This window comes from Capricornis sumatraensis, chromosome 1 (genome assembly GCF_032405125.1).
Source record: "Capricornis sumatraensis isolate serow.1 chromosome 1, serow.2, whole genome shotgun sequence".
NCBI classification, from domain to species: Eukaryota; Metazoa; Chordata; class Mammalia; order Artiodactyla; family Bovidae; genus Capricornis; species Capricornis sumatraensis.
This window is the reverse complement of record NC_091069.1, coordinates 148,570,611-148,591,887: the sequence shown is the minus strand read 5'-3', so window position 1 is coordinate 148,591,887 and position 21,277 is coordinate 148,570,611. Positions and strand designations below refer to the sequence as shown.

General features: G+C 39.2%; 1 protein-coding gene across 1 annotated transcript in view; it reads right to left on the bottom strand.

The window, feature by feature from the left end:
• EPHA6 (EPH receptor A6) overlaps nucleotides 1-21,277 on the bottom strand; it is a 971,878-nt gene that overhangs the window by 32,693 nt on the left and 917,908 nt on the right. The window lies entirely within an intron of this gene.

Here is a 21,277-nt window from a genome sequence, read left to right as displayed (position 1 = left end):
AAATTTAAAAATCCATGAACATTATACAGAAGCCCCTGAGAAAGATAATCTTTCCTCAGAACTCCTTAGCTTAGTTTATATTTTTGTACTTTTGTCTTTAGGTTAACATTGGAACATATTAAAGAGATTAAATTACATGAATTTAATCTATACTGTGCAGGTATTAAAGTTTTCTATTGTGTTATACTTATTTCTTATCAACACATTACATTTTTATCTCGCGAAACACACTATAAGCCCTTTTTACTATAAGGACAAGAATAAAACAATTCATCCATTTGATTTACAATCTTTGAAATCTTTGCAGCTCTAAACAGCAAGTTGAGTGAGGAGAGCAAGCCTGGTGCCACTAGATGGCGGAAGAGAACAAGGAGCGGTTCCTAGGCGGCGGTCTCCGACCGGGTGGAGAGGGCTTCAATTCCCAAGAAAGGAAATCAGTCAGAAAACCCGCCCGCACAGAATTGTTTGATCATTATCAGCACTTTCATGATCACATCTCTGGTCACCTGGTGTGCTCAAAGTCTGGTATTAGCGTGAGTGGGCTGGAGGGAAATAAAAGGTGGATTCTCTGGCCCTTGAGAAATTTAGGGCGAGCAACTTTAAAGAGGAAGATGTTAATCAAGTAATCACAACACTACTTATTTAAGTAATCTAAACACTACTTAGCAAGGAGAGATAAGAAAGCCTTCCTCAGTGATCAGTGCAAAGAAACAGAGGAAAACAATAGAATGGGAAAGACTAGGGATCTTTTCAAGAAAATTAGAGATGCCAAGGGAACATTTCATGCAAAGATGGGCACAATAAAGGACGGAAATGGTATGAACCTAACAGAAGCAGAAGATATTAAGAGGTGCCAACAATACACAGAAGAACTACATAAAAAAGATCTTAATGACCCAGATAACCACGATGGTGTGATCACTCACCTACAGCCAGACATACTGGAATGCAAAGTCAGATGGGCCTTAGGATGCACCACAAGGAACAAACTAGTGGAGGTGATGGAATTTCAGTTGAGCTATTTCAAATCCTGGAAGAAGATGCTGTAAAAGTATTGCACTCAATATGTCAGCAAATTTGGAAAACTCAGCAGTGGCCACAGGACTGGAAAAGGTGTTTTCATTCCAATCCCATACAAAGGCAATGCCAAAGAGTGCTCAAACTACCGCACAATTGCACTAATCTCACATGCTAGCAAAGTAATGCTTAAAATTCTCCAAGCCAGGCTTCAACAGCACGTGAACCATGAACTTTAAGATGTTTAAGTTGGATTTAGAAAAGGCAGAGGAATCAGAGATCAAGCTGTCAACATCTGTTGGATTATCGAAATAGCAAAAGAGTTCCAGAAAAACATCTACTTTTGCTTTATTGACTATGCCAAAGCCTTGACTGTGTGGATCACAACAAACTGTGGAAAATTCTTCAAGAGATGGGAATACCAGACCACCTGACCTGCCTCCTAAGAAATCTGTATGCAGGTCAAGAAGCAACAGTTAGATCTATACAGGGAACAACAGACTGGTTCCAGATAGGGAAAGGATTATGTCAAGGCTGTATATTGTCACCCTGCTTATTCAACTTATATGCAGAGCACATCATGTGAAATGCCAGGCTGGATGAAGCATAAGCTAGAATCGATTGCCAGAAGAAATATCAATAACCTCAGATATGCAGATGACACCACCCTTATGGCAGAAAGCAAAGAAGAGTTAAAGAGCCTCTTGATGAAAGTGAAAGAGGAGAGTGAAAAAGTTGGCTTAAAACTCAACATTCAGAAAACTAAGATCATGGCATCCAGTCCCATCACTTCATGGCCAATAGATAGGGAAACAATGGAAACAGTGACAGACTTTATTTTGGGGGGGGGTCCAAAATCACTGTAGATGGTGACTTGCAGCCATGAAATTTAAATATGCTTGCTCCTTGGAAGAAAAGCTATGACCAACCTAGAGAGCATATTAAAAAGCAGAGAATTACTTTGCCAACAAAGGTCCGTCTAGTCAAGGCTATGGTTTTTCCAGTAGTCATGTATGGATGTGAGAGTTGGGCCAAAAATAAAGTTGAGTGCTGAAGAATTGATGCTTTTGAACTGTGGGTTTGGAGAAGGCTCTTGAGAGTCCCTTGGCTTGCAAGGACATGCAACCAGTCCATCTTAAAGGAAATCAGTCTGAATAGTCCTTGGAAGGACTAATGCTGAAGATACGAAGCTCCAATACTTTGGCCACCTGATGCAAAGAACTGACTCATTTGAAAAAACCCTGATGCTGGGAAAGATTGAAGGTGGAAGGAGAAGGGGACAACAGAGGATGAGATGGTTGGATGGCATCACCGACTTGATGGACGTGAGTTTGAATAAGCCCTGGGAGTTGGTGATGGACAGGGAGGCCTGGCGTGCTGCAGTCTTTGGCATTGCCAAGAGTTGGACATGACTGAGTGACTTAACTGAACTGACTGAAACACTACTTACTTGAAGGCAAGTGAGGTTCACCCGAAATAGTAATAATTAGGTTTCACAAGGCAAATGAGAACATTAACAGAATCCGCATGTTAAAGACCTGTGGCAAGGAACTGTTTAAAGGAGCCTTGGGGAAAATACCTTGATTCGGTCCCTTTATTTTATAGGTGAGCTGACTGAGCCCAGGGTTTAGAGATTTAGAGGCTTAGAGATTCTTTCCTATGTTATTAAGCACACAATATTAGCTAATGTGATCAAAGTAGTATTATGGGGCGTTGATATAAAGATGTAAATATTTCAGCATGGGGGAAAATGTGGATCAAACTAACTTTAATGTTTTAACTCTGAGTGCCAATGTAGGAGACCTGAGTTCCATCCCTGGGTCAAGAAGATCCCATGGAGATGGAAATGGCAACCTGCTCCAGTATTTTTGCCTGGAGAATCCCATGGACAGAGCCTGGTACAGTCCATGCTGTGCTGTGGTTAGTTGCTCAGTTGTGGTGTGCTGTGCTTAGTCACTCAGTTGTGTCTGACTCTTTATGACCCCATGGACTGTAGCCCATAGAGTCTCAAATGAATTGGACAACAATGAAACAACAACAATCTATAATCATATATCACATTAATATAATGCAAGGGAGCCTGAAATGGGGTTTTCATCCTTGGGGGCAGTGCCAAATTAAGAGCAGGAAATTAAATATACAAATTTGGTGATAGAAGTTTAAGAGGGTGGTGAGTCCAGGAAGGAAGATGCAAGAGGAGGATTCATTCTTGTTAAGTAGAGTTGCCAGATAAAATAGAGGACCCACAGTTAAACTTGAATTTCAGATAACAAATACTTTTGTTTAATATTAGTATGTCCCATGAAGGAATTTATTTTTTGGTATAGGTATGTCCCAGATATCACATGAGATATATTTATATTAAAAATATATCCATTGTTTGGGCTTCCCTGGTGGCTCAGCAGTAAAGAATCCGCCTGTAATGCAGGAATCATTGGAGATGCCGGTTTGATCCCTGAGCTGGCTTCCTAGGAAGCTGGGAGAGGACATGGTGACCTACTCCAGTATTCTTGCCTGGAGAATTCTATGGACAGAGGAGCCTGGTGGGCTACAGTCCATAGGATCACAAAGAGTTGGACATGCCTGAAGTGACTGAGCATGCATGCACATATTCATTGTTTACCTGCAATTCAAATTTGACTGGGCATCTTATAGTTTTGTTAGCATCAGTTGCTCAGTTGTGTCTAACTCTTTGCAACCCCATGGACTGTAGCCTGCCAGGCTCCTCTGTTCATGGGGATGCTCCAGACAGGAATACTGGAGTGGGTAGCCATTCCCTTCTCCAAGGGATCTTTCTTACCCAGGGATGGAACCCAGGTTTCCTGCATTGCAGGCATATTCTTTACCTTCTGAGCCACCGTTTATTCAACTCTTAACCAAAGGGAATTAAAAAAATTAAGAAATGGGAACATTGTAAATGATCTGCCAGAACACGGTGTTCTGAAAAAACTAGGTGGTCTACACCTTAGGAAGGGACAAGGTTACTCAACTTGTATTCATGAACCAACACTGCAACAGCGTTTGTTTTATTGTGCTGTGGCTGAAGCTCCTCAGGCTTGTGGCTGAAGCTCCTCAGGCTTGTGGCTGTGCTTTATGAAGCCACTTAAGTCAGGCTCAGGTTGCTTTCAAATACAGAATCCGCACTTCCCAGAGAATAAGTTAACAGTCTGTAGATCTGACCTCAGAACAGAGGCATGAGCAGCAGCCTCGCCCAGAATTTCTGATTCTGGTTATTTCTTGGTCTCCTGGCAAATAGTATGTGGAAGTGTGACTTGCTAGTCTGCTGGGTTGATTCTTTGCTAAATCTTTGTGAGTTCTATTGAGGCAGGCTGAAAAATGGAGTTAAGGGTTATTTTATGTGCTTTCACTTATAAATGACATCTCATATAAAGGAGTCACATATAAATGTATACTTCCTATAACTTGATAACACATATAAATGATAATTTTAGCACTTTCCTTCCTAAGATTTTATTTGTTTCCTCAAGGGGAAGATATTACAGAATATTTGATTAATAAGCATTGCTACACACTACAGACTGAATTGTGTTCCTCCAGAATTCACATGTGGAAGCTCTAACCCTCAATGTGACTGTAATCTGGAGCTAGGGCCTCTGAAGAGGTAATAAATGTAAGTGAGATCAGGAAGGTGGGCCCTACTCCAACATGACTGGTGTCCTTATTACAAGAGGAAGATACACCAGAGGTGTGCAGGCACAGGAGATAGGCCATGTGAGGACACAGCAAGAAGCTGACCACCTGCAAGCCAAGGAGAGAGGCCTCAGGAGAAGCCAAAACTGCCAATACCTTGAATTTGGAAGTCCAAACTCCATAACTATGAAAAATTAATTTCTATTATTTGAGCTGCCCAGTCTGTGGTATTTGCTATGGTAGCCTTAACAGACAAATACACTGAAAAAATATACTAATATACTAAAATATTTAAAATAACCAATTTTTCCCCTAAGATGAGCAACAAGGCAAAGGACAGTATATCTTCATTTCAAATTTTATTCCAGGTGTCATATTGCAATAGAAAGGGTGAGCTAGAATAAACCTTAAAATATGATGTATTTTAAAAATTGGCAAAGAATTTTTAATGTAGGAGATATCATTCTCGTTAACAAAAAATGCATGGTAACATGAACCTGAGAGTATACACGAACTGCACTGTCAGTTTGTCAATAATTCTGAGCATATATGGGATGGTGATAAGAAAACATTCAAATCTTTCTTTTTCTAATGAGAGGACCTATACTAGATATACTCTTTATATAAAGTACAAGATGAGGCAGAAAGGAAGAGGTCCTTAAGATTATTACACCGTCTCTACCGCCTTTCCTACTTTAGAGGAAATGAAGTTTAGTTCTTTATTTTTTTTTAATTTTTATTTTTACTTTATTTTACTTTATAATACTGTGTTGGTTTTGCCATAATTTTTTTTAATTGAATGGCCCAACAAACTCCTGTGGCTTAATCTCATCTACTTAAAAATATTTTTGCCCATGATCTTGAATCATAGACAGAGAAATGCACTAAGGTGCTTTTTTTTCCTCAAAGCATTAACCACCAGATGTTTGTTTCAGGTTTCAAGAATAAACAAATAGTACTTTAGACTTGAAATCATAATCATTGGAACAGTGCATGTTGCTTTGCCATATGTTTGTGAGAAAAAAAGAAGTTACCAAAGATGCTAATCAAAATGACTGAAAAGGCTCAAAAGCCTTCTCATTTACTAATACCTCCCTTTGGCAGCAAACTTAATCACTAGAGAACAAAGGAGAAACAGGAAGTAAACAAACTGCATATCACTACTGAAAAGTTTGTTAGCAAACCTTTTTTTCTGTTTTTCAAGTCATATCCAGAGCTTGATTTGTAATAACTAGGTAGAGAGACTGTAGCAGGAAAAAGTGGCAACAGGAGCCCTGGGTATGTGTACACTCTATACCCCTTATGGAGTTGCACTGATGTTATAGTTGTATTTAACTCACATCTGAGTTTTAAAACCTAAGCTGCTAATCTTCAGCAGAGAGAACAATCAATTGAAATACAGTAACATAATGTTATAGAGGCTTAATACTGAAACCAAATGGAAAAATCCCATTGAGAAAGAACACAATAAAAATCTCTCATTTCTCATTCACTGGATTTGATGGTTATCTTAAAAAAGCAAATGGCTTGAATAGACACCAATTTGCCTGCAGACTTTCCTTTTCTTATTTCCTCAGTCTGTCTCTGTAGTACCCAAACTCCAAGGAGTATAAAAATTATAGTACAGAAAACATAGATACCATGCTTAAAAGATTAGTTTAAGGAATTTTTAATCGCAATTTTGACTAATGTTTTTCCATATGAGCTGCAGATTCTAAGTGAGAGTCAGCTCTACCATAACCCATTGTGTGACCATGGGCAAGTCTTAACTCCTAGTCTTTTATTTTTGATATGCAAAATGAGGGGACTCTATTTAATGATCATAAAACAGTAAAATATGATGATTTTAATATTTGCCTACAGTGTCTCAGCTCAGAATAAATTGTAAGGAGGTAGGCCACATGAGTTGATACATAAACTGTGTGAACAGAGAGCCTGATGACAGCGAAGAAAACAAGGACACTCTTTTTATATTTCTCAGGTCAATGGTCACAGTGAACATCTCGAGTGGTAAGCAAGAGTTAAAATAACCACTTTTTAAGAAAGTAAAAGCATGATGAATACATTTTAGGAAAGCATAGGCTAGATACATTTCCTTTTTTCCCTTTATTTTTAAATCTTTATAGGTTAAAATACTGAAAATGAGTAACCATTAGTTATTTATCTTAATAGGTTAAAACACTGTTAATCTGTTAATGAGTAACCATTAGTTATTTAGAAAACTCATTATAAGAAAACTTACTGACGAGGGCATTAATGTGTTTTCTGAAAGATCACTTTACAATTTCTTGTCAGTGGGATTATCTGTGGCAGAATGGTCTGGTTTGGAGAGCACTGGTGGGAAATCAGCATTTTGGGCCTTCTGCCTTAATCTGTTATGTTGTCCTGGGAAGTTGTAGCAAATCACAGAGAGATGTTTCAACAGAGTAGTTATTAAACAACTTTCACTGAGGGGATATTCTTTCTCTAGAGATTTATTGATTTTGAGAGATAAACCCATCTCTGAGGATCTCTTTGTTGTTTGTGTCCCCAAATCAACAAATTAAAATATTATGGTGCACAAATATTATCTGGAGCAAGTCTTTTAAAATGACAGCACCACTCCCTCTCAGAGGGGTATGCTCTTTCCTCCAATGAAATTTATTGATCTCGGGCAACTTTGGTACTTTGTGAAGTTTTATGCTCTTCTGAGATATGGGTTTAGTATCTGTCCTTCCTTGAAAAAATACTGAGGACTGCAATGTTGTGAATTCTTTTGTAAAGGAGAAAACCTCTCCAGTTTTGGCTTCTAGGTATCATTTATTAAGGGAATTAAATGTGATAGCACACATGAGCATCTCTTATCTGTCAACACATGATAGGCACTCAGCAAATGTTTTCTGTCTCCTTAATTTATGTATTTAAAATCTGTCTTATTTTGGATCTGTTTGGCTTCCAGTGCAGATTAGCTCCCAGTTTACTCATCTGAGGTCACTGAGCTCACCCACTACAGTACCTAGGGTGATCTTCTCAAACCAGAGGCACCAATTCTACTAATGGACAGGCTCTGATTCAGTTCTTATAATTTAGACCTTGTCCTGTCCACTTTGAGGAAATCTGTGCATCTTGGTCCAGTGAGTTTGGTCCTATGTTTCACTGTTGCCTTTCCAAGTGCCCTTCCACTAGCACCCTTCCAAGACTGAAGACATGTCTTATTCCTCTCATTCTTTCATAGGTAAATTCTGTCATCCAAGAACATTATCTATGACTGAATGTTGGCAGTCAGATTTCTGCCTACAGATAGACCTACCTGATAATGATTGTGGATTTCTTTCCTTTTTCTGGGTATCTGTCTTCTCCCTGTAGGGTTGTGGCCCACTGAATGAGTTAAAAACCTTTTCCCTAAAAAATGTGCATGTAGATACAGCCACACAAGACTTTGCATAAGCATTGTGGGATTCCCAGATATCACACTGAGATACTTTATCTATAAGCAAAAGACTCTTTTTGGCATAGTGTTTTAAAAATGTAAGTCACTGATTAATAATAACCAATTTTTATAGGATAATAATTACTGTAGAAATATATGGTAATGAGCACTGTTTTAGGCCACAAATAGATGAAATAAACCATTTTTATATTTTTATATAAACAAAGAGTTTTTAAAAATTTAGCTTACTTTTAATTGGGTGATTATTGCTTTACAATTTTGTGTTGGCTTCTCCCATACAACAATATGCGGCTGCTGCTGCTAAGTCGCTTCAGTCGTGTCCAACTCTGTGCGACCCCATAGACGGCAACCCACCAGGCTCCGCCGTCCCTGGGATTCTCCGGGCAAGAACATTGGAGTGGGTTGCCATTTCCTTCTCCAGTGCATGAAAGTGAAAAGTGAAAGGGAAGTCGCTCAGTCGTGTCCGACTCTTCGCGACCACATGGACTGCAGCCTACCAGGCTCCTCCGTCCATGGGATTTTCCAGGCAAGAGTACTGGATTGGGGTGCCATTGCCTTCTCTGACAATAATATGAACCAGCTATAAATATACATATGTCCCCTCCATCTTGAACCTCTCCTCCACCCTACCTCATCCTGCCCCTCTAGGTCACAGAGTACTGCATTAGCTCCCTGTGTTCTCTAGCAACTTCCCATAGCTACCTGTTTTACATATGGTAATGTGTATGTTTCACCACTATTCTCTCAATTTGTCCCAACCTCTCCTTCCCCTGCTGTGTCCAAAGTCTGTTCTCTATGTCTGTGTCTCTATTCCCACCATGCAAATAGGTTCATCGACCATTTTCCTAGATTACATAAATGTGTGCTAATATATGATATTAAACAAAGACTTCTTAACAGTTGTTCTTGTTTCTATGTGGGTAGGGTATCCACTGAGGTCTCAGGCTCATGGGTTTTAAGAATCTAGAACTCACCAACTGTTTGACCTTGGACTGAAACAGGCCTGCAATTAGGTTTTCCATGGATTTTTTTTTTTTTTAAGTGAATCTAAATGCCTTTAGACAGACCATGGACTCTGCCGAGCACCCCCAATCCACTCTACTGTTTCACTGTCTTTCATCAGACACACTTGACCTATTTCTTTCATCCTTCTGGCTCCTGTACGCATTACTATTGCCCCGACTCTGCTCTAACTTTAAGTCAATCTCCCTGTTCTGATTATGAAACAACTATCGACTGCTGAAATTTACTTAACACAATGTCTTTCATGAGGAGTAGGGACAGGTGAGAAATGACTTCAAATCAACATGATAGCTAACCCATCAGCTTTGTTTTCACTCTCTAAAAGAATTCTTAACTATAGAAAGACTTTCTGATTCTTCTCTCCTCACTCCATCTACTTAAAACTGCACCACATTTTATTCATGTCTAAATGAATAAACAGTTTGGTGAATGCTAATTCTTTTGTTCCTTTAATGCAACAATGCTTATAGGGCTATTCAAACCCTCAAGAATTAGAATCCTGTACCTGCTTTCTCTTATATTGTTCCCTAAAATAATTCATTGCCCTCTATTTCTCAGTACTCCTTTTCAATGACAATATAGTTGCTATATCATTAAGTGAATAACACTATTCTAGGGAATATCTGTTAAATTAGATTTTCTACTCCATCCAATAAGGTAGATAAAATAGGAAAAAATGTTACTAACATGTGCTAGAATTACTCACATGCATCACTATGAGAATTGTCATTGTATCTGAGTATAGATAACCACTGACAGAAAAGACAATTAAAAAAAATTATCATTCATTCTGATTTTACAAATACACTGTATGGTAAGGTCCCAAGAGGATAGCTGATTCTCAGTTCAGTTGCTCAGCCATTTCTGACTCTATGGACCCCATGGACCGCAGCACGCCAGGCTTCTCTGTCCATCACCAACTCCTGGAGCTTACTCAAAATCATGTCCATCGAGTCGGTGATGCCATCCAACCATCTCATCCTCTGTTGTCCCCTTCTCCTCCCGCCTTCAATCTTTCCCAGCATCAGGGTCTTTTCAAATGAGTCAGTACTTCGCATCAGATGGCTAAAGTATTGAGTTTCAGCTTCAGCATCAGTCCTTCCAATGATTATTCAGGACTGATTTCCTTTAGGATGGACTTGTTGGATTTCCTTGCAGTCCAAGGGACTCTCAATCTTCTCCAACACCACAGTTCAAAAACAACAATTCTTCGACGCTCAGCTTTCTTTACAATCCAACTCTCACATCCATACATGACTATTGGAAAAACCATAGCTTTGACTAGATGGACCTTTGTTGGCAAAGTAATGTCTCTGCTTTGTAATATGCTGTCTAGGTTGGTCATAGCTTCTCTTCCAAGGAGCAAGCGTCTTTTAATTTCATGGCTGCAATCATCATCAACAGTGATTTTGGAGCCCCCCAAAATAAAGTCTGTCACTGTTTCCATTGTTTCCCCATCTATTGGCCATGAAGTGATGGGACTAGATGCCATGATCTTAGTTTTCTGAATGTTGAGTTTTAAGCCAACTTTTTCACTCTCCTCTTTTACTTTCATCAAGAGGCTCTTTAGTTCTTCACTTTCTTCCATAAGGGTGGTGTCATCTGCATATCTGAGGTTATTGATATTTCTCCCTGCAATCTGGATTCTAGTTTGTGTTTCATCCAGCCCAGGTTTTCATGATGTACTCTGCATATAAATTAAATAAGCAGGGTGACAATACACAGCCTTGATGTACTCCTTTCCTGATTTGGAACCAGTTAGTTCCATGTACAGATCTAACTGCTGCCTCTTGACCTGCATACAGATATCTCAGGAGGCAGGTCAGGTGGTCTGGTATTCCCATCTCTTGAAGAATTTTCCACAGTTTGTTGTGATCCACACAGTCAAAGGCTTTGGCATAGTCAATAAAGCAGAAGTAGATGTTTTTCTGGAGCTCTCTTGCTCTTTCAATGATCCAACAGATGTTGACAATTTGATCGCTGGTTCCTCTGCCTTTTCTAAATCCAGCTTGAACATCTGGAAGTTCATGGTTAGCGTACTGTTGAAGCCTGGCTTGGGGAATTTTGAGCATTACTTGGCTAGCACATGAGATGAGAGTAATTGTGCAGTAGTTTGAGCACTCTTTGGCATTGCCTTTCTTTGGGATTGGAATGAAAACTGACTTTTTCCAGTCCTGTGGCCACTGCTGAGTTTTCCAAATTTGCTGGCATATTGAATGCAGCACTTTCACAGCATCATCTTTTAGGATTTTAAATAGCTAACTGGAATTCCATCATCTCCATTAACTTTGTTGGTAGTGATGCTTCCTAAGGCCCACTTGACCTCACATTCCAGTATATCTGGCTCTAGGTGAGTAACCACATCATTGTCATTATCTGGGTCATGAAGATCTTTTTTTTTTGTATAGTTCTTCTGTGTATGAGAATGCTGTAGAGGCTGTTGTAAAATCACAAGTCCGCCCTAACCAAGACTAAAATCAGCCCCTAGATCATCAACAATCCTACACACAGGCTTTGTGCTTGGAAGCATGGCTGGTATTTGAGAATCCAGGGGAGAAAGTATTCCAATGCCCTTCATTGCCATCAATCTATGAGAGAGAGTCTGCTGAGAGACGAGTCTCTCCAGAGAGCTGTCCCTGCTAGTCTGGTGAAGACAAAGAAGAAGAACAACATTAGCAAAAAAAAATTGAGGAAGTAAGCCTTGTAGCAAGACGTTCAGAAGTTGTTGAATTGTTCTGTGGCAACGGATGGTGGAGCAGAAGGACATACACTCATCTTCTCCTATGTTAACTCCAAAACTACAATTTGCTGCTGTACAACCATCAACTGGAGAATGCTGGATCCCACCAAAAAAAGATACCCTATGTCCAAGGGCAGAGGAGAAGCCCCAGCAACATGGTAGGAGGGGCAAAATCACATTTAGAATCAAACCCCTTACCCACCAGAGACGCTCAGAGGGCTCAAACAAATCTTGCGCGCATCAGGACCCAGAAACGTCACAGAGACTGAGCCAAAACTGTTTTTGAGTGTCTCCTGCAAAGGTGTGGGTCTGCTGATTCTAACAGAGTTAAAAATACTACTCCTGGGACTTCCCTGGTAGGGAAGCATGGCTAAGACTCCCTGCTTCCAATGCAGGGTGCCTGGGTTCCATCCCTGGTCAGGGAACTAGATCCTACATGCTACAACTAAGAAGGGCCAGCATGCCACAACAAAGACAGAAGAGCCTTTCTGCTGCAAGTAAGAACTGGCACAGTCGAAATAAATAGATAAATAATAAAAAAATCCTCTGCCTACTCTCCTCTGGACAGTAACACTCTTCATTATGTCACTTCTCTCTCTCTTTTCATTTTAATCCAGTTCTTCCAAACACTACCTACCTACCTGTCTAATTTTTCCCCAGTATACTTTAATGAAGTTTCCTTAAAGTTTTCGTCTATAATTTTTATGGCAAAGACCTATAGAAATTAGCACAGAAGTAATAGTTTTTTTTTCAAACATACCATATAAATCATAAAGGGGAATAAAGGATTAATTATTTTGGGTCATTAATATTGAGACATTTAATATATTAAATACTAATATAATATATAAAGTGATAATATGCATATAAAACTTGAGCATGTTAAAGCATTTTTATCTGAATAGCCTGAAACTGATGTATACCGCTAAAGAGTGAATACTGTGCTTTCTTATCAAGTTGTCCTGAGAGAATGATAATAATAAAAACCTGATTAATACTCACAGTATCCATCTCCATCCACAGTTGTATGCTATTTATTTGGGGGGAAACATTCAGATCCTCTCTTTAGGAAAAGAGATTGCATAAAATGAGGTATGTCTGTATTTATACTAGTGTTATTTGTAAACCCTGTTTTGGGAACAAATATTCGGAAAGGATGAAGAAAGTGTACAGGAATCGGGGGCACACCCAGTGGGGATTCTCATGAGCCCAGGGGTGCCGGCTTTGGAGAGAACATGATATGGAGTGCGAGAGCAACTGTGATGCAAAACCCCTGGCTTCTAGTCCCTCGTTGTTTTTTTTTTTTTTCCTGATTGGTTGTGTGATCTTGGGCAAGTTGCAGATTCTCTGTAAATTGAGGGGTTGGACTGTGTGATCTTGCCGTTCATGTGAAGTTAACACTCTCTGATTTGTTAATACACATAGTACCCCAGTGAGTTAAAACAGAAGTGACCACCTCCACTCCTGTTTGAAAAAATGTAGGAGAAAGGGTTAGTGCCGAGCTCAGTTGCTCCCTGTGTCGCTGTTATGCCCACAGGCACTTCACACGTTAAATCAGACTCTTCCTGACAGATCCGCAGCGCTCTGACTGAGCACATCTGAAAGCAGGTCCTCTCTTGCAGCTGTTGCACACAGTGTTATGTTGTATTAGTTCAGAGCAGAACACTGACCTCAAATTACCCATTAAGGGGAAAGTCTATTTCTGAGCACAACCTGAGGAAGAGAGACAAGATGACATAATGACACCTTTAGGGACAGTCTGTTTGGGACCAGCTACTCAGACCAATGAAAACTCATCAGAGGAGAGGGCAGTGTTCTGAAAGACTGACAGAATTGCTCTGAGAGACGGACAAGGCTGAGGGGCTCACACCCAAAGGTTGGTAAGGACTTGAGAAAAGCCTGGAAGTACCTGGTACTGAAAATACCAAAACAATGTTTGCTACAAATAAATTCTATTTTAAAGGTAGACTTTGGCTGAGAGAATGATTAAAATGCTAGTATTCTCAATCAGTTTTAAAGTTGGGATAAAATGATTAAAATATGGAGAATGGTTTTCTTATATCCTCAGATTCTTAGTAGAGAAAATTTACACAAACCTTTGTTCTTCCCATTATTCCAACATGGTATCTGTCTTGTCAGCTTTTCCTCAGGTGCTATTTTGTTCATGACTAAAGCGATTGCTCCTCTTCTGCCTGCCTGTAACAGCCATTGTCTGCCTCTCTTGTTTGGCACTTGGCAATACATACCTTCTAGGTACAACTATTTGGCTTTTTAAAACATGGATGAATTGTCTTCCTAGAAAGGTTATGAAAATCCTGGAAGAGCCTTTATTCTTCTTTGTAATCTACTTTACAGTATTTAGTGTGGTGCTATGATTATAATAGGAATTTAATGATTATTTGCTGAGGGGATGACTGGAAGGGATAAATTAGGCAAATGATATAAAAAGAAAAGCATAGTCTCAGAACCATACTTATAAGTAGAATTCCCATTTCCATTCTTAGTTCCTTATGAATCATCATTATAAACTTGGTTAATGATAAAAAAATAAGGAAAATTTTCCACTCTAAATTTCATAAAGGACATCACCCAGAGAGGCGCTGGAGGTGGCATACATTCATTCATTCTTGTATCCTTTTTTTTTTCTTTTTGGCACAGCTTGCGGTATCTTTGTTCCCCTACCAGGGATTGAACCCAGGCCCTAGGCAGTGAAAGCCCACAGTCTTAACCACTGGACCACCAGGGAATTCTCTCTTATTCTTTTTTGGATCACACACTTTTTAAAAACACATCTCACATGCAAGGCTTGAGTCACAAAGACATCCTCCTTGTCCTCAGGGAGATCATGCTACAGGAGGAAAGACATCGATATAAACAAATAATGGCAGCACAGAGGTAAGGGCTCTAACAGAATTCTGTACAAGATTCACTTGGCAGCAGAAAAGGAAGGTCATCTGTTTGGAATGGCTATGGGGAGAAGAGAACGTGTCATAATAAAAGTAGTGTTTTAGGCAGAGTTAAAAGAAAAGTAGGAGTTTGATGAGTAAGACAAATAGGCCAGGGCCTCCTTTCAGAGCGAACAGTGGATTATACAGCACTGAGGATGGAACAGCATAATGTGTTCAGGGAATTGCAAGTTGCCTAAAATTGCTTCCCATAAGAGTCTAAGGAGGAAACCAGCGGCCAAGAAGTTGGAAACATCAATAGCCATGTCAATGAAGTCCTGGCTGGACATTTAAAGTGGCAAGCAATATAGGGCTTCATAATGTCACCATAATTTGAAATGTATTCCTAGCAAACAGAATTTTACAATTTAGGATGCATCTCTCATGACTTTTATATAAAAATTATACATAACTTTGATTTGTTTGCTTTCACCCTAATATTGTTGTGGCTTCAAGATCTACACTATATGGTAAAAAGGTGCTGTAAATAATACAAATTTTTTTTAAGTATAAGGCTCTGTGACAAGCTAGAGGGGTGGGGTGGGGTGGGAGGTTCAAGAGAAAGCGAACATATGTATACCTATGACTGATTCATGTTGATGTATGGCAGAAACCAACACAACATTGTAAAGCAATTTTCCTCCAATTAAAAATAAATGAATAAAACTAAGTATAAGTGATGACAAGGATCTTAAATGTCTTTTTTGATCTTTTGCACTAGATGTCTAATAAAACAATAAAATTACTTTTAATTTTGGCAGAATCACTTGCGATAAATGTGTGCAATCATGCATCATACCAAGCAGGCTGAAAGGTCTAATTTTAGTTGCATAAAATATTCACTGTTTTATAGCAGATCTTCCTAGTGAATACATTTTGGAAAAGCAATGATTTTAAAATAAGCTGGAAGCTTATTTTGCTTAGGTTAAGTATATAGTTTGGGTTCTGAAGTCTTGTTCATTATGGACAGCAGATGGCTCTGGAGGACACTGATGGAATGTTGAGTGGCATAACCACAGAATCTGGATATATCTGCTACATGTAGAATGAAGCACTCTTAAGAAGGCCTTCTTATCTCTCCTTGCTACTTTCTGGAACTCCACATTCAGTTGGGTATATCTTTCCCTTTCTCCTTTTCCTTTTACTTCTCTGCTTTTCTCAGCAATTAGTGAGGCCTCCGCAGATCACCATTTTGCCTTCTTGCATTTCATTTTCTTTTTTTTTTTTTTGAGGGTTTTGCAATTTTATTTTATTTATTTTTTTAATTTTAAAATCTTTAATTCTTACATGTGTTCCCACACATGAACCCCCCTCCCACCTCCCTCCCCATAACATCTCTGTGGGTCATCCCCATGCACCAGCCCCAAGCATGCTGTATCCTGCGTCAGACATAGACTGGCGATTCAATTCTTACATGATAGTATACATGATAGAATGCCATTCTCCCAAGTCATCCCACCCTCTCCCTCTCCCTCTGAGTCCAAAAGTCCGTTATACACTGCTGTGTCTTTTTTCCTGTCTTGCATACAGGGTCATCATTGCCATCTTTATAAATTCCATATATATGTGTTAGTATACTGTATTGGTGTTTTTCTTTCTGGCTTACTTCACTCTGTATAATCGGCTCCAGTTTCATCCATCTCATCAGAACTGATTCAAATGAACTCTTTTTAACGGCGGAGTAATACTCCATCGTGTATATGTACCACAGCTTTCTTATCCATTCATCTGCTGATGGACATCTAGGTTGTTTCCATGTCCTGGCTATTATAAACAGTGCTGCGATGAACATTGGGGTACATGCGTCTCTTTCAATTCTGGTTTCCTCGGTGTGTATGCCCAGCAGTGGGATTGCTGGGTCATAAGGTAGTTCTATTTGCAATTTTTTAAGGAATCTCCACACTGTTCTCCATAGTGGCTGTACTAGTTTGCATTCCCACCAACAGCGTAGGAGGGTTCCCTTTTCTCCACAGCCTCTCCAGCATTTATTGCTTGCAGATTTTTGGATCGCAGACATTCTGACTGGTGTGAAGTGGTACCTCATTGTGGTTTTGATTTGCGTTTCTCTAATAATGAGTGATGTTGAGCATCTTTTCATGTGTTTGTTAGCCATCCGTATGTCTTCTTTGGAGAAATGTCTATTTAGTTCTTTGGCCCATTTTTTGATTGGGTCGTTTATTTTTCTGGAATTGAGCTGCATAAGTTGCTTGTATATTTTTGAGATTAGTTGTTTGTCAGTTGCTTCATTTGCTATTATTTTCTCCCATTCAGAAGGTTGTCTTTTCACCTTACGTATAGTTTCCTTTGTTGTGCAGAAGCTTTTAATTTTAATTAGATCCCATTTGTTTATTTTTGCTTTTATTTCCAGAATTCTTCATTTTCTTTGGGATGGTTTTGATCAACACCTTCTGTACAATGTTATGAACCTCTGTCCTTAGGTTTCAGACACTCTGTCTACCAGATCTAATCCCTTGAATCTATTTGTCACTTCCACTGTATAATCATAAGGGATTTGATTTAGGTCAGACCTGAGCTAGAGTTTTCCCTACAGTCTTCAATATAAGCCTGAATTTTGCAATAAGGAGTCTATGATCTAAGCCACAGTCAGTTCCTGCTCTTGTTTTTGCTGACTGTATAGAGCTTCTCTATCTTTGGCTGCAAAGAATATGATCAATCTGATTTTGGTATAGACCATCTGGTGATGTCCAGGTGTAGACTCTTCTCTTATATTGTTGGAAAAGGGGGTTTGCTATGACCAGTGTGTTCTCTTGGAAAAACTCTGTTAGCCTTTGTCCTGCTTCATTTTGTACTCCAAGGCTAAACTTGTCTGTTACTCCAGGTATCTCTTGACTTCCTACTTTGGCATTTCGGTCACCTATGATGAAAAGGACATCTTTTATTGGTGTTAGTTCTAGAAGGTCATCATAGAAATGTTAGACTTCAGCTTCTTCGGCATTAGTGGTTGGAGTATAGACTTGAATTAATGAGATACTGAATGGTTTGCCATGAAAATGAACTGAGATCATTCTGTCATTTTTGAGATTGTATCCAAGTACTACATTTCAGACTCTTTTGTTGACTATGAGGGCTACTCCATTTCTTCTAAAGGATTCTTGCCCACAGTAGTAGATAAAATGGTCATCTGAATTAAATTCGCTGTTCTGGTCCATTTTAGTTCACTGATACCTAAAATGTTCACTCTTACCATCTCCTGCTTGTCACCTTCAATTTACCTTAATTAATGGACTTTAATGGAACATTCCAGGTTCCTATGCAATATTATTCTTTACAGCATCGGATTTTATTTTACTACCAGACACATCCACAACTGAGCGTTGTTTCTGCTTTAGCCCAGCATTTTCAATATTTCCGGAGCTATTTTTCCACTCTTCTCCATTAGCATACTGGATCCCTACTGACTTGGGGGTTCATCTTCCAGTGTGATATCTTTTTGCCTTTTTATACTGTTCATGGGGTTCTCGAGGCAAGAACAGCAAGGAGAGATCAGAAAGCCTTCCTAAGTGAACAATGCAAAGAAAGAGTGGAAAACAACAGAAATGGGAAAGACTAGAGATCTCTTCAATTGGAGATACCACGGGAACATTTCACGCAAACATGGACACAATAGGACAGAAATGGCAAGGACCTAACAGAAGCAGATGAAATTAAGAAGAGGTGGCAAGAATACACAGAACTACACAAAAACATTTTTAATGACCTGGATAACTATAATGGTGTGGTCACTCACCTGGAGCCAGACATCCTAGAGTATGAAGTCAAGTGCGCCTTAGGCAGCACTACTATGAACAGATTGGGAACACGTATACACCTGTGGTGGATTCATGTTGATGTATGGCAAAACCAATACAATATTGTAAAGTAATTAGCCTCTAATTAAAATAAATAAATTTATATTAAAAAAATAAAATCCTAAAAGATGATGCTGTTAAAATGCACTCAATATGTAAGTAAACTTGGAAAACTCAGCAGTGGCCATGGGATTGGAAAAGGTCAGTTTTCACTCCAATTCCAAAGAAAGGTAATGCCAAAAAATGCTCAAACTACTGTACAACTGTGCTCATTTCATATGTTAGTAAGGTAATGCTCAGAATCCTTCAAGTCAGGCTTCATTAGTACATGAACTGAGAATTTCCCAATGTACAAGCTGGATTTAGAAAAGGCAGAGGAACTAGACATCAAATTTCCAACATCTGTTGTATCACAGAAAAAGCAAGCGAATGCCAGAAGAAAAAACATCTACTTCTGCTTCATTGACTAGATTAAGCCTTTGTCTGTGTGGGTCACAATACCTTGGAAATGGAACTGTGGAAAATTCTTCAAAGGATGGGCATAGTAGATCACCTTACCTGCTTCCTGAGAAACCCACACGAAGGTCAAAAAGTGACAGAACTGGACATGAACAGTGAACAATTTCAAAATCAGGGAAGGCATACTTCAAGGCTGTATGTCGTCACCCTGCTTATTTAACTTATATGCAGAATACGTCATGTGAAATGCCAGGCTGGGTGAATCACCAACTGGAATCAAGATTGTGCAGAAATATCATCACCCTCAGATATGCAGATGATATATTCTTTGGCAGAAAGCAAAGAGGAACTAAAGAGCCTCTTCATGAGGATGAAAGAGGAGAGTGAAAAAGCTAGCTTAAAACTCAGTGATCAAAAAAATAATATCATGGCATCCAGTCCCATCATTTCATGGCAAATAGATGGGGAAAAAGTGAAAACAGTGCAAGATTTTATTTTCTTGGACTCCAAAGTCACTGTGGGCCGTGACTACAGTCTTAAAATTAAAAGAAACTTGCTCCTTGGATTGAAAACTATAACAAATCTATCTATCTATCTATCTATATAGATATATAAAGCAAAGCAGAGACATCACTTTGCCAACAAAGTTCCATATAGTCAAAGTCATGGTTTTTCCAGTAGTCACGTATGGATGTGAAAGTTGGACCATAAAGAAGACTGAGTGCTCTTGAGAGTCCCTTGGAATGAAACGAGATTAAACCAGTCAATCCTAAAGGAAATCAACTCTCAATATTCATTGGAAGGACTCATGCTGAAGCTGAAGCTCCGATACTTTGGCTGCCTGATGTGAAGAGCCACCTCATTGGAAAAGACCTTGATGCTGGGAAAGATTGAGGACAGGAGGAGAAGGGGGAAACAGAGGATGAGATGATTGGATGCATCACTGACTCAATGGACATGAGTTTGAGCAAACTCAAGGAGACAGTGACGACAGGGAAGCTTGGTGTGCTGCAGTCCATGGGGTTGCAAAGAGTGGGGCATGACTTAGCAACTGAACTACAACAGACTTTAGCAAGGAACTATCTTTACATCTTCAAACGTTATCACAAGCCAATGGGAAAGTTTTAAATGGAAGAGAGCCTACCTAGTTGTTGATGGGGTCTTTGAAGAGATCAGCTTAAACTTTTATGAGCCCTTTACATTTTACCTTGAATATCTCGTGGTTCTTTCCCTCTGTATACTCTTCATGACCTGTTTTTTGTTTTCTTTTGTTCTCTATTGTCTTGTTTTCTGTTACTGTTCTTGCCAACAAATATTTGTTGTGTGTATAGAATTTAATTTCCTGGAGGCAGCGGCTTTACTTGTTTCTTTGCTATTTTCTCAGAGCTTGGAAATGAGTCTGAGCATAATAGACACTCTATCGTTAGTTTAAGGAGTTGGATATATAACATAAGATCATCATAGTTCTTATCATCTAGTGGGTGACAATGACACATAATAAAGGATGCTATGGAATGTTACAGATGCAGTGATAGGGGAGAGCCAGGTAAGGCTTTCAAGAGAAAATGATGCCTACACTTAGACCTTATGGAAGACTGGAGTTAGATGAGAGCAGATCAGGGCTGGGGGAGGAAAGAGTCATCCAGGCTGGGGGAAAAGTAGGTACACCAGAAGGAGTCTAACAGATTTATAAGCACTGAGAGAATTTGAGGGCAACTGGAGAGCAGAGTGTGAGATGAGGGTGTGGGGAAAGATAGAGGCTAGAGAAGCAAAGCACGGTCATGATCATGAAGGGCTAACAAAGATCACAAAAGATTTTTAAGGCATTTAAAGGATCTGGATCTTTTCTTTGGGAGATGGACAGCCATTGAAAGACTTTAAGCAATGGGGTGATTAAGAATAGGGGTTTTGTTTTGTTATTTTTAGATCACTTTGTCTGCATTGTGTATTATTGATGGGGGAGCAGGGGACAGATAGAGGCAAGAGCAAAAACAGGAAAATCTTGCCATCTCTAGGAAGTTAGTAGCAGCACTCAATAATCCTATAATAGTTGCATATGCTGCCAAATTTTTATACATGAAAGACATTTATTTTAATTTCTCTGATTAGGTACTTGCCATATTCCAGAGAATGACGGGATGATATTTACTCTGCTTAATATACCTAAATAGAGAGTCCATATTAATTACATAAACAAAAGCTG